Here is a 16967-nt window from a genome sequence, read left to right as displayed (position 1 = left end):
ATTAGTCTGTTGATGGAAGAAAGAAATGGAAAATTTTATTTGAGCCAAAGTTGAGGATTATAGCTCAGGAAGAGCATCTCAGAATGCTCTAAGAACTATTCTGCTCATGAGAAATCAAGGCACGGTTATGTAAGTTTCAAGACAGTGGACTTTACATGAAATGACATATTATTGACAGTTTACACAATGCTGATGGAAGCATCATCATGACCTCCTACAAGATCAAGAAGGAATGTGATCTTTTAAGAAGTTGTTTTGTTGATGCTAGGAGAACATTGTTCTTTTTGGTTAAGTAGTATTTCTGCCAAAAAGAGAGATTCAACTGATGTATAAAATAAATACACAATGCACAGTAGGGGGGATCAGGGAGGTCAAAGGGCAGAGAGAGAATTTTATGTTTATTGATTTATTTTTATTTTTTGGCTGTGCCTCACAGCACACAGGATCTTAGTTCCCTGACCAGTAATTGAACCTGTTCCCCATGAAATAGAAGCACCTAGTTTTAACCACTTCCAGGGAAGTCTTAAAATTTTATGTTTAAATTTTGCTTGTCTTGCCAAAAAAAGTGAATTTTATTGTGCATAATTTTTGCCTTTCGGATTGTTTTAAAATTACTGTAAATCAGATAAATAGAGCAGACTGATTTGAGGCCCTTTAATGTTAAAAGACCAATAGGGGGTCCACTTAGCCCACCCAACCTTAGATAGTGTTGTATTAAAACTTTAACTCCATCATTTGGTATTTTATTTATCTCATTTATTTAAAAAAATAAAAAATTAAGGGGCCCAGAGTGGGTAGCATCCTCTGTCTGAGAGCAAAGTGTGAATCCTCAGAGCAAGTGGCTCCTAGGTTAGGTGGCCCTAGTCATCAGCCCAGGTGGCTGGGAGTGAGACAGTGTGGCTAAGCCCTCCAGCAAACCACGAGCTTCTCATTGCCTCTCACTGCTGCAGAGAATCTGGGAGATCCAGCTGGCCATCCCACATCCTCATCCCATTTCTTTTTTTTTTTTTTTCCCTAATTTATTTACTTCAGGCTGTGCAGAGAGTTCATTGCAGTAATGAGTTTTTTTCCCAGTTGTGAAGAGGGGGGTGGTACTCTTCATTACTGGGTGTGGGTTTCTCTTTGTGATGGCTTCTCTCGTTGTGCAGCAAGGGCTTCACAGCACACTGTTGCAGCACACAGGCTCAGCTGCTTTGTGGCATGTGGGATCTTCCCATACCAGGGGTTGAACCTGTGTCTCCTGCATTGTTAGGCAGATTCTTTACCACTGAACCATCAGGAAAGCCCCATCCCATTTCTTAAAAATCATATAAAGATTTGCATCATTCTGGGACAAGTCCTATGGCTCTTCCTTGCCAATTCCTCATCTGTCTCTTTCAACATTTATTTACATTATTTCAGTACTTTTTTTTTTTTTTTTGGCTGCACCATGTCCCATGGTCTAAGAAAGCAAAGAATTTCATCACACAAGTGGTAAGGATGTTGCCACTAAAAGAGACAATACAGTTTGAGACAATGAAGACCGCTTATGGACTGAGAACCCTATGATAAATTTTCCTGATGGCTGGCATAGGGGAGACAAAGAGATGCCAGTCACAAGTTCAGGTTGTTTTGTCTGGACTTCTGACAAACTGGTTACAGCTGCTTCGATTCCCAGTCTAGTCAACTGATGGCCAAATGCACCCTGGTAAGTATATTTTCTAGATGGTAGTTAGCAGATAGAATATTCCCACTGGTCATAACATCAAGCTCTCAGGACATAGAACAAGACAAATGACACAACAGAGACAAAGAAAAACTGTGACCCTCTCTAGAAGGCAGTGGATCAATAAAACCAATAAAACACTACCAAATTTACCAGAGTAACTAAGCCTAAGAAACTAGCTCTTCACATGTTTCTCCTGATAATATAAATTTAGAAAAGAGAAAAAGGGCTGTTACCAATGATACCTCCAACAGATCCTGCAGGCAGAAATCTGGAAGACTGATGTGGTAAGAATTCCTACCTTTTGTGGACTCTTATAAGATGTCTCAGGATCTCTCAGCTGCAGCAGGGTTCATCCAGAGATGTTAATCCTACCAACCATACCATCTGTGGAGGAATGACATGAGGTAAATTAACAGGAGACAATGAAGTTTAATTATGTACATCTGGTGGGGGGTTGAATAAGAATATGGAGCCTAAGAATAAGCAAAGCAATTGAAGTTTATATGTCATCTGAGAGAGGAAAAGACTGGGGATTTGGCACTTCAAAGTTAAGGAAATCAATTCACAGGAAGCAGAAAAAGAGAAAATGTTTGATGTATGAATTTTTGCTGAGCCATAAATAAATAACGGGACACTGAGAAAAACTTTACTAGACTTTGCTAGGCTCCTCCCTGTCTACCAAACCTAGTTCATATCATACTCAAGCTATTCATGCTGAGAACTCCTTTTCTGGAATAGGTCCTTTATCCAAACTCCTTTAGGCAGTTAGGGGAAAAGTCAATGGATCTTTCTTAATCTTTTGGGCCTTCATTGCAACAGGCTGCATACCAAAGAGACATCTTATGGGGTAACAAATTTTGGTCCCCTATACTCTCCCACTGGTACCAAAAAAAAAAAAAATATATATATATATATATATATATATATATATCTCCTTTTCATCACTGGGGACTGGAATGTAATTGTTAGAAGTCAAGAGATACTGGAGTAACAGGCAAGTTTGGCCTTGGAATACAAAATGAAGCAGAGCAAAGGATAACAGAATTTTGCCAAGAGAACTCACTGATCATAGCAAACACCCTCTTCCAAAAACACAAGAGAAGACTCTACACATGGACATCACCAGATGCCCAATATTGAAATGAGATTGATTATATTCTTTGCAGCAGAAAATGAAGAAGCTGTATAGAGTTGGCAAAAACAGGACCAGGAGCTGAGTGTGGCTCAGATCATGAATGCCTTATTGCCAAATTCAGACTTAAACTGAAGAAAGTAGGGAAAACCACTAGGCCATTCAGGTATGACCTAAACCAAATCCTTAACAATTATATGGTGAAAGTGACAAAAAGATTCAAGGGATTAGATCTGATAGACAGATTGCCAGAATAACTATGGGTGAAAGTTTCTAACATTGTACAGGAGGTGGTGATCAAAACCATCCCCAAGAAGAAATGCAAAAAGACAAAATGGTTGTCTTAAGAGGACTTACAAATAGCTGAGGAAAGAAGAGAAACAAAAGGGAAAGGAGAAAGGAGAGATATACCCATCTAAATGCAGAGTTCCAAAGAATAGCAATAAGAAAGCATTCCTAATGGATCAATTCAAAGAAATTAGAGGAAAACAACAGAATGGGAAAGATTAGAGATCTCGTCAAGAAAATTAGAGATACAAAGGAAATATTTCAGGCAAAGATGGGCACAATAAAGGACAGAAATGGTATGGACCTAACAGAAGCAGAAGCTATTAAGAAGAGGTGGCAAGAATACACAGAAGAACTATATAAAGAGACCTTAATGGCCCAAATAACCATGATGGTGTGATCACTCACCTAGTGCCAGGTATTCTGGAATGTGAAGTCAAGTGGGCCTTAGGAAACATCACTACGAACAAAGCTAGTGGAGGTGATAAAATTTCAGTTGAGTTCTTTCAAGTCCTAAAAGATGATGCTTTGAAAGTGCTACACTCAGTATCCCAGCAAATTTGGAAAACTCAGCAGTGGCCACAGAACTTGAAAAGGTCAGTTTTCTTTCCAATACCAAAGAAGGGAAATGCCAAAGAACATTCAAAATACTCAACAATTGCACTTATTTTACATGCCAGCAAAGTAATGCCAAAGACTGTTGAAGCTAGGTTTCAACAATACATGAATCAAGAAATTTCAGATGTTTAAGCTGGATTTAGAAAAGGCAGAGGGACCAGAGATCAAATTGACAACATCCACTGAATCATAGAAAAAGCAAGACAATTCTAGGAAACCATCTATCTCTGCTTCATTGGCTATGCTAAAGCCTTAGACTGTTTGGGATAAAAAAAAAAAAAGTGGAAAATTCTTAAAGAGATGGGAAAGCCTGACTACCTTACCTGCCCTCTGAGAAACCAGTATGCAGGTCAAGAACCATCAGTTAGAATCAGACAAGGAACACCAGAATGGTTTAAAATTGGCAAAAGAATATGTCAAGGCTGTATGTTGTCACCCTGCTCATCTAACTTCTATGCAGAATACACCATGCAAAATGCCAGACTGAATGAAGCACAGGCTGGAATTAAGATTCCTAGGAGAAATATCAGTAACCTCAGATATGCAGATGACACTACCTTTATGGCAGAAAGCAAAAAAAAAAAAAAAAAAAAAAAAAAACTAAAGAGACTTTTGATGAAGGTGAAAGAGGAGAGTGAAATAGCTGGCTTATAACTCAACATTCAAAAAAGGAAGATCATGGCATCCAGTCCCATCACTTCATGGCAAATATATGGGGAAACAATGGAAGCAGTGACAGATATTATATTCTTGGACTCCAAAATCACTTCAGATGATGACTGCAGCCATGAAATTAAAACACTCTTGCTCCTTGGAAGAAAAGCTATGGCAAACCTAGACAGTGTATTAAAAAGCAGAAACATTACCTTGCTGACAAGTGTTTATCTAGTCAAAGCTATGTTTTTTCCAGTAGTCATGTATGGATGTGAGAGTTGGACCATAAAGAAGGCTGAGCACTGAAGAACTGATGCTTTTGAACTGTGGTATTGGAGAAGACTCTTGAGAGTCCCTTCAACTATGAGGAGATCCTAAAGGAAATCAATCCTGAATATCTATTTGAAGGACTGATGCTAAAGCTGAAGCTCCAATACTTTGACCACCTATGTGAAGAGCTGACTTATTTGAAAAGACCCTGATTCTGGGAAAGATTGATGACTGAAGGAGTAGGGGATGACAGAGGACAAGATGGTTGGATGGCATTACCGACTCAATGAACAGGAGTTTGAGCAAGCTCCGGGAAGTGGTGAAGGACAGGGAAGCCTGGTGTGTTACAGTCCACGGGGTCACAAAGAGTCAAGCATGACTGAGCAACTGAACAACAGTACTAGACATCTAAACTAATTGCAGTATTGATTTCATGTATTATAGTTAGACAATACATGAATGAAAATAGTCAATGTAAGATAAAAACACAAAGAATCACAGTTGGACAAGACTGAGTGACTGAGTACACACACAAGATAAAAACACAAAATCCCCAATTTACAACACTTCAAAGTAAAAGAATACCTTTGAACTGTGGCAGGATTGGTTCAAAGTAGTTAAATACAAAAAAGTAATATTTTAGTGCCTTAGAGAAAGTGCTTTTAATGTTCTCTTCCACACAGGTCCTATGTTTTCAAAATATGTACTTACCAAAAAAACACCAAAACACACACAAACACACATACATGTAGACACATATATTATTTTCTCTCTTTGATCAAACACCCTAATATCATGTCTTCAGAAATTATATTAAATTTATAAAATTTTAGCTTGAAGTAATGATATCATATTTTTCTTTCTTAGAATACTTTAAAATATTGAAAATTGCTCAAGATTCTCATGAGTACAGCATCAATTTCTGAAAGAAGTTTGCAGATGAGGAGACTAGTTTAGCCCAAAGCTTTCAAGCTATAGATAAGAAAACAAAGGCTGGAAGAATTTAAATAATCTTTCAAGGTCATGTGGTGAATTAGAGACTGTATTTGTATTAAAGCCTAAATTTTCTTGATGCTTAGTAGACAGATCTTTCTATTGTATAACAGTACTCTTTCTTCTCATGTCTGAGAATTTGAAGGATTAGCAAGGCATATATATATATATATATATATATATATATATATATATCTGTGACAAACTCAGGAGGTCTTCATCTTATTAAAAACATTTATAATTTTTATTGTGGGAAAATGACATTAAGTAAAGTAGTATATGAAATGTAATATTCTATTTAAATTCAATGAAATATAACTGTATTTGATCTCTCCTGCTACTTTGTTAAATACACCAATATTTGCTTTTTTTTTTGCCATACATTGGTTATTTCTTGTCTTTTTAAAATAATACTCGAACTTGTGGCTTTGCTGATAATTTCAAAGTGCATTAACATTAAAAAATTAAATCAAATTACATTGAATTTTAATAAAAAATGTAGTCTAATTTGTAATTATTACTTTAAGAAATGCTAGTATGGTTAATTTAATGAGAAAAAATGTTATGTACCAGCCTGGATGGGAGGGGCCTTGGTGGGAGAATGGATATTTGTATATGTATGGCTGAGTCCCTTCAGAGTTCACCTGAAACTATCACAACATTGTTAATTGGCTGTTCCTCAATCCAGATTATTTTGTTGTTAAAGAAGTTAATAAAAATAAAATTATTTTTTAGAAAAGAAAAATTTGTATGGTGTGATAGAATTTTGTTGCTATTTTCAAGTAGTTTGTACATGAGATTATGGATAGCTATCAAGCTCTCTTCTCAATTTTTTTTAATTCATTGTGTCCTCTTCATTGAAGGTCAGTAATGGTGAAATTGTGGATATTGGCACAACTTGCAAAAACAAGTTCTAGCATGAGGAATTTCCCCTTTGACCTTCAGCTTCTCCCTTCTCCCCTGCTGTGATACGCATGTCTTGCTTTGGAAAGTTCAGAATTGCATTTTGGTTTCAATTTTAAAATATATTCATCAAAGTAACAGTTGATAAAGCAGTCATCTCACTAAAAGGGACAAATTTATTTCGTAGGGCAAGTAGTTAAAAGGAAGTAGTTTTCTTCATCCCCCAAATGCCACACCACTTATAGACAACTCTGTGGCTAAATTTCTTCTTAATATGACATCTGTTTTATTTTGTATTTTATTTTTATTTACTTTATAACCCTCTCCCCTTTTTTGGAGGAGTCTGGGTTTTGTTTATTCATAAGACCTATATATTATTCACCATGGCCACAAAATTTTGAAAATTTCTTGATATTTTTATATTTGAATAATTAGAAGAAAGAGGAAACCCAAAGGATAACTACCTATAAGTAGACCTTCATAATACAAACAATAAGAAAGGGCCTCCAAATATAACCTTGGCTTCTCATCTCTCAGTCAATCTATACTAACTGAATTTTAATGTGCCTATGACTAAACATGTCCATTCACCTCTAATGATCACACGTAGTACAAAATTTGAGATATATGAAATCTCACAGCCCTAACTCTTATGACCTATAACTATCATAAACTCTTAGTGACATTATGAAGCAATCAGGAAATAACTCTAGGTTATGGCTCTGCTTGATGAGTTCACTAGAATTATTCTAAAAGGGAATTTTTCCCATCAGAAATAATAAACAAAATCAAAGTACTGGTCAAAGTATAGTGAATTTGCAGAAGAAAAAACTCATCATGAATACATACACATATAAATATTATATATTAGGAGAGGTAAACTGGCCATAGCAAAAACCCTTTTCCAACAACACAAGAGAAGACTCTACACACGGACATCATTAGATGGTCAATACTGAAATCAGATTGATTATATTTCTTGAAGGCAAAGATGGAGAAGTTCTATGCAGTCAGCAAAAACAAGACCAGGAGCTGACTGTGGCACAGACCATGAACTCTTTATTGCCAAATTCAGACTAAAATTGAAGTAAGGAAAACCACTAGGGCATTCAGGTATGACCTAAATCAAATCCCTTACGATTATTTAGTGGAAGTGACAAATAGATTCAAAGGATTAGATCTGATAGACAGAGTGCCTGAAGAACCATGGACAGAGGTTCATGACGTTGTAGAGGAGGCAGGGATCAAGAACATCCCTAAGGGAAAGAAATGCAAAAAGGCAAAATGGTTGTCTGAAGAGGCCTTACAAATAGCTGTGAATAGAAGAGAAGCCAAAGGCAAAGAAGGAAAGGAAAGATACAGCCATTTGAAATGCAGACTTCCAAAGAATATCAAGGAGAGATAAGAAAGCCTTCCTCAGTGATCAGTGCAAAGAAATACAGGAAAACAATAGAATGGGAAAATCTAGAGATCTCTTCAAGAAAATGTGAAGTCAAGTGGGCCTTAGGAAGCATCACTACGAACAAAGCTAGTGGAGGTGATGGAATCCAGTTAAGCTATTTAAAATCCTAAAAGATGATGCTGTGAAAGTGCCTCACTCAATATGCCAGCAAATTTGGAAAATTCTACAGTGGCCACAGGACTGGAAAAGGTCAGTTTTCATTTCAATCCTTAAGAAAGGCAATGCCAAAGAATGTTCAAACTACCATACAATTGCACTCATCTCACCTACAAGTAAAGTAATGCTCAAAATTCTCCAAGTCAGGCTTGAGCAATATGTGAACCATGAACTTCCAGATGTTCAAGCTGGATTTAGAAACTCAGAGGAACCAGAGATCAAATTGCCAATATCCATTGGATCATTGAAAGAGCAAGAGAGTTCCAGAAAAAAACATCTTTCTGCTTTATTGATTATGCCAAAGCCTTTGACTGTGTGGACCATAACAAACTCTGGAAAATTCTTAAAGAGATGGGAATACCAGACCACCTGACCTGCCTCTTGAGAAATCCGTATGCAGGTCAGGAAGCAACAGTTAGAACTGGACATGGAACAACAGACTGGAACCCAATAGGGAAAGGAGTATGTCAAGGCTGTATATTGTCACCCTGCTTATTTAACTTCTATGCAGAGTACATCATGAGAAATGCTGGGCTGGAAGAAGCACAAGCTGGAATCAAGATTGCTGGGGGAAATATCAATAACCTCAGATATGCAGATGACACTACCCTTATGGCAGAAAGCGAAGAAGAACTAAAGAGGCTCTTGATGAAACTGAAAGAGGAGAGTGAAAAAGTTGGCTTAAAGCTCAACATTCAGAAAACTAAGATCATGGCATCTGGTCCCATCATTTCATGCTAAGTAGATGGGGAAACAGTGGAAAGAGTGACAGACTTTATATTTTGCGGCTCCAAAATCACTGCAGATGGTGACTGCAGCCATGAAATTAAAAGACGCTTGCTCCTTGGAAGGAAAGTTATGACCAACCTAGACAGCATATTAAAAGGCAGAGACATTACTTTTACTACAAAGGCCCATCTAGTCAAAGCTATGGCTTTTCCAGTAGTCATATATGGATGTGAGAGTTGGGCTATAAAGAAAGATGAGCACTGAAGAATTGATGCTTTTGAACTGTGATGTTGGAGAAGACGACTCTTGAGAGTCCCTTGGACTTCAAGGAGATCCAACCAGTCCATCTTAAAGGAAATTAGTCCTGAATATTCATTGGAAGGACTGATGCTGAAGCTCTCATTTCTACATTTCTCCATATTTCCATAACAGCTGCATATATCTTATAATAAATTGATTTATCAGGATGAAGAATACAGATGATAACAAAGTATTTCCCATATGTAGTACCTGTAATATGTACCACATATGTTCATTCTCACATACCATACTATGAAAGCCACTGTCTTGGGATTTCACAAGTATGGATAATAAAGATGTTGGGAAGATTCAGGAACTTTTCAAGACCTCTGAGTTTTTACCAGGAAACTCATAACTAAGCATGTGCTGTGTACTTACCAGGGCTTAGGTAAACCCCAGCTGTGAGCAAATACAAAACTTAGGATCTGAGTTTCAATAACAGTTCCCTTGATTTCACAAGTACAAAAATACACATCATTTCCAAAGAAAACTGCCACATATGGTCTTCATTTAATATGTGCATCAGAACATCCAAGGTCAACATATCAACATCAGCAGTCATTGGATTTCATTAAAAGGTGTACCTTCAGAAGCAATAGATATTAAAAAAAAAAAGAAAAAGACAGAGAGAGAGAATGTTTTGACTCCACCTTGTAAGAGATAATGCAAAACCGGGTTTAATGGTCCTGTTTAAATAAACATACTCCATCTGATTTCCTGGGATCAATGAGAACAATCTGGCTTAATGGTAAAGCCATGCTAAATTAACTGGCATATAAATATTCCCTAAGCCTACATTTAGGAAATAAAATCAAATCCAAGACCTATGGTTCATTCTGACTTTTGATGTTTTCAATAATATGGCTTTATCTTTTCTTTCCAACTTTCTCTGCCACTATTGTCCAGTATTAAACTTTCAATTTAGTCAGGCAGAATTTCACATTGTCATTCTAAACTGGGCATTGTCACATTGTAATTTACTGGCCATATCTGGCCCATTGAATATTTAGGTTACAGTCCTCCAGCAGAGAGCATTTTTTTTTTCCTACACATTTTTATATGGTTGAGGAGAAAAAAGAAGGAAAATACATGACAATAAAGGCTGTCTGTAGCCTACAAACCTAAACTAATTGTCTTCTGGCTCTTTACCTTTCATGCATATTTCTATACCTTCTTTATTGTCCTTTCTACAAATCTGAGGTTCTCTCCACTATTTTCCATGCTTGCTCTAATCCCAGTCATCATTTAAGACCAATCTCCATAATTCACTTTTAAGAATGAAGAGGGTATAAAGTGTATATGACTGACTCCTGTTGCACTAATCACTAGTGTTAGTGTTAGTCTCTCAGTTGTGGCCGACTCTTTGCGACCCCATGGACTGCAGCCCACCAGGCTCCACTGTCCATGAGATTTTCCAGACAAGGATACTGGAGTGGGTTGCCATTTCCTTCTCCAGGCGATCTTCCCCACCCAGGGATGGAATCCAGGTCTCCTGCACTGCAGGCAGATTCTTTACCAACTGAGCTACAAGGGAAGCCCTGTTTCAATCACAGACCAGAGGTTAATTCTTTAAAAAAAAAACAAAAAAACCCTCTGATCTGGGGCTCTCACTTCACCCCTCCTGCCTCCAGCTCTTTTAGCACCTTAGTATTATGTCCCGCTTTTTACACATATTAGTCTTGATTTTCCAAACAACCTCATGGGATACATAAGGTCCTCATGGGATAGGAATGTACTTTCAGCCAAGCAAACAGCAAGAATTTCTTGAATACTAACTCGTGAGTACTCACTGCCTTTTAGAACAGTGCCTTTGTGTCAGCATATAATCTTATTCTATATATGCTTAACCTCTATCTTGTTTACTCTAGAACTAAAAGCATTGGCCTTTCTAGTCGAGGGATAGCCCAAAATGTTAAATATATCTCAAGAAAATGTCAAATCCATCATTTCTCCTTTACTCAGTGAAGGTATTAAGCATGGTATATTTATGTAGAAGATATCAATTCAAGCTTTTAACTCAGTGGATAGCTCTTATCTATTTTCTAGAGATAAGATATGATATTGATAATAGAAACAAATAATCCCCATTTCATTCTCAGGAGTTTGTATTTCATTGGACTCTTTTATTTTTAATTTCAAATTATATCTTCTTTATGATATTTAGATGATGATAAGATGGCATTCTTTATGTGCATTTCATCATATCAAGAGATATGTGAAGAGAGTTAAAAGACTGGAAACAACTTTCTTTTTTACATTTAAATATTTGACATTTATAGCTGAAAGGCAATATAGCACAGTTATTAAAAGTAAAGACTTGGAAGTTAAACAGCCTGACTTCAAATCCTGGCTCTTCTTAGTAGCTATGTAAGCTATAAAGATTACCTAACCTGTCCACGTATCAGCTTCCTTTTTGTATATTGAGGATAATAAAAAAACCTACATCACCAGATGGCTATGAGGATTAAATTAATATATACAATCCTTAAAATGGTATCTGTCACATATTAAATGTGAAAAAGATAAACCAACGGCCAGGTATACATATCACAAAATAAGATTTAATAACGGTTTCTTTTTTTTGGAGAGCATAAATGATATTTTTACTTTTATTTTTATGGAACGTGAGTAGTGGGGGGAAGGGAGATTAGAAATGATGATGTAGATGCTTATTAATTTTATAGGGTATACCTTTATCATGTATGATATCATTTATGATCTAGGGTGTTCTCAATAGGCCTTATACCCTAAATTAACATTACTATTATTGACCTTTCAACAACATGAGTTTGAACTGCATGGGTTTACTTATACAAGGATTTTTTTTTTTTTCAATAGTAAATACTATCGTACTATAGGATCCAAGGTAGGTTTCATATGTGATATGGAACCAAGGATACGGAGAGTTGACTATAAGTTATACATGGATTTCCAACTGTGCAGAGAGTGAGCACTCCTAACCCCCATGTTATTCAAGGGTTATCTGTATTTGCATACATTTTAGCAAACCAATTAATCTTCCTTGAGTTGTTTCCTCATCCAACTATTGTGAACATGAACTGCATACTTTGGAAAAGGAAATACGTTTTGACTTACAAATCATATCTGAGTTATAAGTTCTAATTATGTAATAAAATCTCTTTTTGTTCCTGAACATGTCACCTGAACTAGACTGCTATTTCTTCAACTCTGAAATAAGACTCTAATAAGACTACAGTATAAGGCTGTATGGTGAGAAGTGAAAGGACTAGGTTGAAAAGTATCCATGAAGAAATGGACACTTACAAACGCTGGAACTGGAGGTGAGGAAAATGCACATAATTGCTGTCTTTTTTTCTTACAAAGTCAGTGAGAATTTAAGAACATTTTTCTCATAGGTAGGCAATATGTAATATGTAAGAAAGATAGTGAGAGCAAAGTTATGCAGTAACCAGAAAGGCCATCACCAGGAAAAATAAAACCAGAGCTTCTTTGAAAAGAACTTCACTGAAATAAAAATTGCTGGTCACTTCCAAAGCATAGAACGTAAAATGGAAGATGAAAAGCTAAACATGGAAGTAAGTGGAACTCAAAGTTATGTGCATTTTCCCAGATAAAGGAATACTATCAATGAGTCAGAAGAAGCAAGATATATATATATTTTTTTCAGACAAGCAATTCAGCCACTCATATGGATTTTATCCGGCCTGTTGATGTAAAGCTGATTATTCACTCCTTTGTTAACTTAATCATGCATACATTCATACAACAAAATATTTAATCTCAATGTATTTCATTTTGTTTGTTGTTCTCAGATTGCTCTTTTTTTCTTTTTTTTGCAGACACTTTTTGATTTTGCAAGCATTATACACCCGTCAAATCTCTACCAATGACAAAATCTGCTTTTAATATCTACTTTTAGAATTAGATCACTTTCCTTTGAAAGCATTTTGGTTGCCTTTCTCTTCTTGGTTATCTTGATCCTCCTGCTTTCCTCATAAATATGAATGAAGTACTCTGTTGGAACAGGCTAGCTAACAATCACAATGTTGATGAGCTTAAATGGTTCATAGAAGACATGCCCAATTCCCTTCCCTAGATAGAATCCTTGTTGTTCTTTTGCTAAACTCATCTCTCTTCCAATCAACCATATCAAAATTTATCACATATTCAACTGCCTTCTGGGCAGCAACATATATATGTCTAAAATCACATGCAACTCAGTTCAGTTCAATTCAATTCAGTCACTCAGTCATGTCTTACCCATTGAGACCCCATGGACTGCAGTATGACAGGCCTCCCTGTCCATCACCAACTCCCAGAGTTTACTCAAACTCATGTCCATTGAGTTGGGATGCCATCCAACCATCTTATCCTCTGTGGTCCCCTTAAATTCCAAAATTAATTCATATATTTCTCCACTAACAAATTTTCCCACACATGTTCCATTCCAACTCTGTATTCTATGTCTAAGTAAAGTAAGTAAGTATTAATAGCTCAGTCACATTCAACTCTTTGCAACCCCATATCAAGCTTCTCTGTCCATGGAATTTTCCATGCAAGAATACTGGAGTGGGATGCTATTTCCTTCTCCAGGGAATCTTCCCAACCTAGGGATGGAACTCAGGTCTCCTGCATTTCAGGCAGATTCTTTTTTGTCTGAGCCACCAAGGAATCTCATTCTATGTCTAGGATATTTCATTTATAGACAATTATCACAGGTAACTTAGAAAGTAAATATTTATTCCTCTCTTCCCTTTATTATTTTTCTTCAATCGTGTCTGACTCTGTGCGACCCCATAGACGGCAGCCCACCAGGCTCCCCTGTCCCTGGGATTCTCCAGGCAAGAACACTGGAGTGGGTTGCCATTTCCTTCTCCAATGCATGAAAGTGAAAAGTGAAAGTGAAGTCACTCAGTCGTGTCCGACTCTTCGCGACCCCATGACTGCAGCCTACCAGGCCCCTCCATCCATGGGATTTCCAGGCAAGAGTACTGGAGTGGGGTGCCATTGCCTTCTCTGGCCAATAAAGTTACCTGTAGTCAAAGCTATTTCGGTTGGACCATAAAGAGGCTGAGCATCAAAAATTGATGCTTTCCACCTGTAGTGTTATGGAAAACTCTTGAGAGTCCCTTGGATAGCAAGGAGATCAAACCAGTTAATCCTAAAGTAAATCAACACTTACATTCACTAGAAGGACTGATGTTGAAGCTGAAGCTCCAATACTTTGCCACCGTATGTGAAGAGCCGATCCATTGGAAAATATACTTTTAATATACTGATGTTGGCAAAAATTGAGGGCATGAGGAGAAGGGGATGACAGAGGATGAGATGGTTGGATGGCATCACTGACTCAATGGATATGAGTTTAAGTAAACTCCAGGAGTTGGTGAAGGACAGGAAAGCCTGGCATGGGGCAGTCCGTGGAGTCACAAAGAGACATGACTGAGGTACTGAACAATGAACAACAATAATTTAATATATGACTTGAATGATTACTATATAACTTATATAACAATACTATATAATCAATTCTTTCACTTTAGTTCTGCTATTGATACTGCCAGAAGTTCAGAGCCTTTAAGCATATTTACCTCCTTACTTTTTGCTTTATGATATCTGTTGCATATATTTTAAAGGACAAGATATTAAAATAATTGCTGTAGATAGTCAATATTCATCTATATTTACTCGCTGTTTACCTTTCCCATCATTGAGAGATATCTTTTCATTTATTTTGAAAGGATATATTTTGTTGTTACATAATTCTAGACAGGTGCCCCTTTATCTAGATAATGTCTGTAATTTATTCAGATTTTCTATTTCTTCTCAGATATAATGTCAGTTGGTCTGCCCCAAGCTTCCTCATTCTGCTTATAACTGGAAATTTGAGTGCATTATTTTATCTTCTATTTATATATTCAGTGGAAGAAAATAGGAACTTTCTTTTTGTCATCTAATACATCATCACCTTTTTCATAATTATTTATATCTGAAATCAAAATTATCACTATTTTTTACTGGACACCTTGCTTTATGCTATTACTAAAATGGAGTTTTTTCAATTACATTGTCTACTTGGTTATTTTTCTATATATGAATAATAGTGATTTTATAGTTTTTAATTTTGTATTTGGCAAACTTTCTAAAGCACTTTATTAAATTTGTAGATTTCTCAATATATTTCCTTGGGCCTCTTACTTTTGCAGTAATTTTTATACATTAATTTTTGAAGTACTTATGTCTTTATCATTATGACTCATATCTTTGGTATTTCTATTCTTAAAATATTCCTTAAATCATATATTGTTGTCATTAAAATTACTCCTAAATATTTCACCATTTTTTTTCCCTAAGGTAGTTCTAAATATTTTGTTCATAAGTTTTCCAAGTTATTAGTGGTAAGTTAGAAAGTGTTTAAAATTCTCATATTCATAAACTCATCAATTTTATTCATTGTTTTTGCTGACTGTCTTGGGTTTTATAGGTAGAATACTACACCTTTGATACATTTGATAGTTTGCATTTATTAATTTGACATAACATGATTAACACACATTCATATATCTTTATATAATTGCCATTGATACAAAACTTCCTTCAAGGATTCAAATATACAAGAATGAAAACTCTTTTCCTTTAAGTTTTTGGAAACTCAACCTAATTCCTGAGTTTCCATCCCTCCCAGATAACAAAATTAATTCCAAATCACTGTTGGACTCCATCAACATCTGTCACTTCAATGCTTCTCCAAGAGAACTTAACACAATGAAAAGACTTTATAAAGATGTAGTGTGAGAAACACTGAGCTTTTCATTCTTGCTAGATATTTTCCTACACTGTCTTCACATAGAAAAACACTAACCATTTGAGTTTGTGTCACTGTACCACACATATTGCTTTGCTACAGTTTCCAGTAGCAATTTCTATGAATCTAGAAGGCATTCTGGTTCTTTAAGCATATTGGGCATATTGAAATCTTCAGTCCTTACACAGCACTGGGAGTCAGACAATTTAGTGAACTTAAAGGCCCTTTACATTGAGAACTGTTTCTTTCAGAGAATGCTGATACAGCAACTAGTGTAGCATAGAAAATGATACAGCAGTCTTTCAATCCTAGATTGAAGGAAATTATCTGAGAATTCTGCCACTCCTCTCACAAACATGCTCCATATCTCAGGGACCTTAGAGTACCTCCTCCCCAGAATAAGAAACCTCTTCCCTGGTGGCTCAGCTGGTAAAGAATCCACCCACAAGGCGGGAGACCCCAGTTTCATTCCTGGAGTGGGGAAGATCCGCTGAAGAAGGGATAGGCTACCTATTCCAGTATTTTGGGGCTTCCCTGGTGGCTCAGATGGTAAAGAATGTGCTTGCAATGTGGGAGACCTGGGTTCGATACCTAGGTTGGGAAGATTCCCTGGAGAAGGGCATGGCGACCCACTCCAATATTCTTGCCTGGAGAATCCCCATGGACAGAGGAGTGTGGTGGGCTACAATCCATGGGGTCACAACGACTTGAACATGACTGAACGACTAAGCACAGCACACATACAGCACATATTCTTTAGTTAGAAAAGTTCTAGCTTGTTAAAATTCTTTGTAAGTTATTGCCTATGCCCTAAAAACATTTCTGTTACACTAATGCCTTTAGGCTTTTGAAAGACAGAGTTAATCATTGACTTTTCTGTTTTCCTCTACAATCCTTTCTCTGAATAAATAGTAGATATATCAAACAGAAATTAGAAACTGAGAGAAAAAAAAATCCCCCAAACTAA

General features: G+C 36.5%; 1 long non-coding RNA gene across 1 annotated transcript in view; it reads right to left on the bottom strand.

Annotated features, from left to right (window-relative positions):
• Window positions 1-1983, bottom strand: part of LOC123333955 — a 40796-nt gene extending 38813 nt beyond the window's left edge. The window contains exon 1 of the long non-coding RNA XR_006551559.2: window positions 1942-1983. This is a non-coding gene — a long non-coding RNA (uncharacterized LOC123333955). The remainder of the gene's footprint in view (window positions 1-1941) is intronic.
• Between the last annotated feature and the right edge of the window lie 14984 nt (window positions 1984-16967).

This window comes from Bubalus bubalis, chromosome 1 (assembly GCF_019923935.1).
Source record: "Bubalus bubalis isolate 160015118507 breed Murrah chromosome 1, NDDB_SH_1, whole genome shotgun sequence".
NCBI classification, from domain to species: Eukaryota; Metazoa; Chordata; class Mammalia; order Artiodactyla; family Bovidae; genus Bubalus; species Bubalus bubalis.
This window is presented reverse-complemented; position numbering and strand designations above follow the sequence as displayed.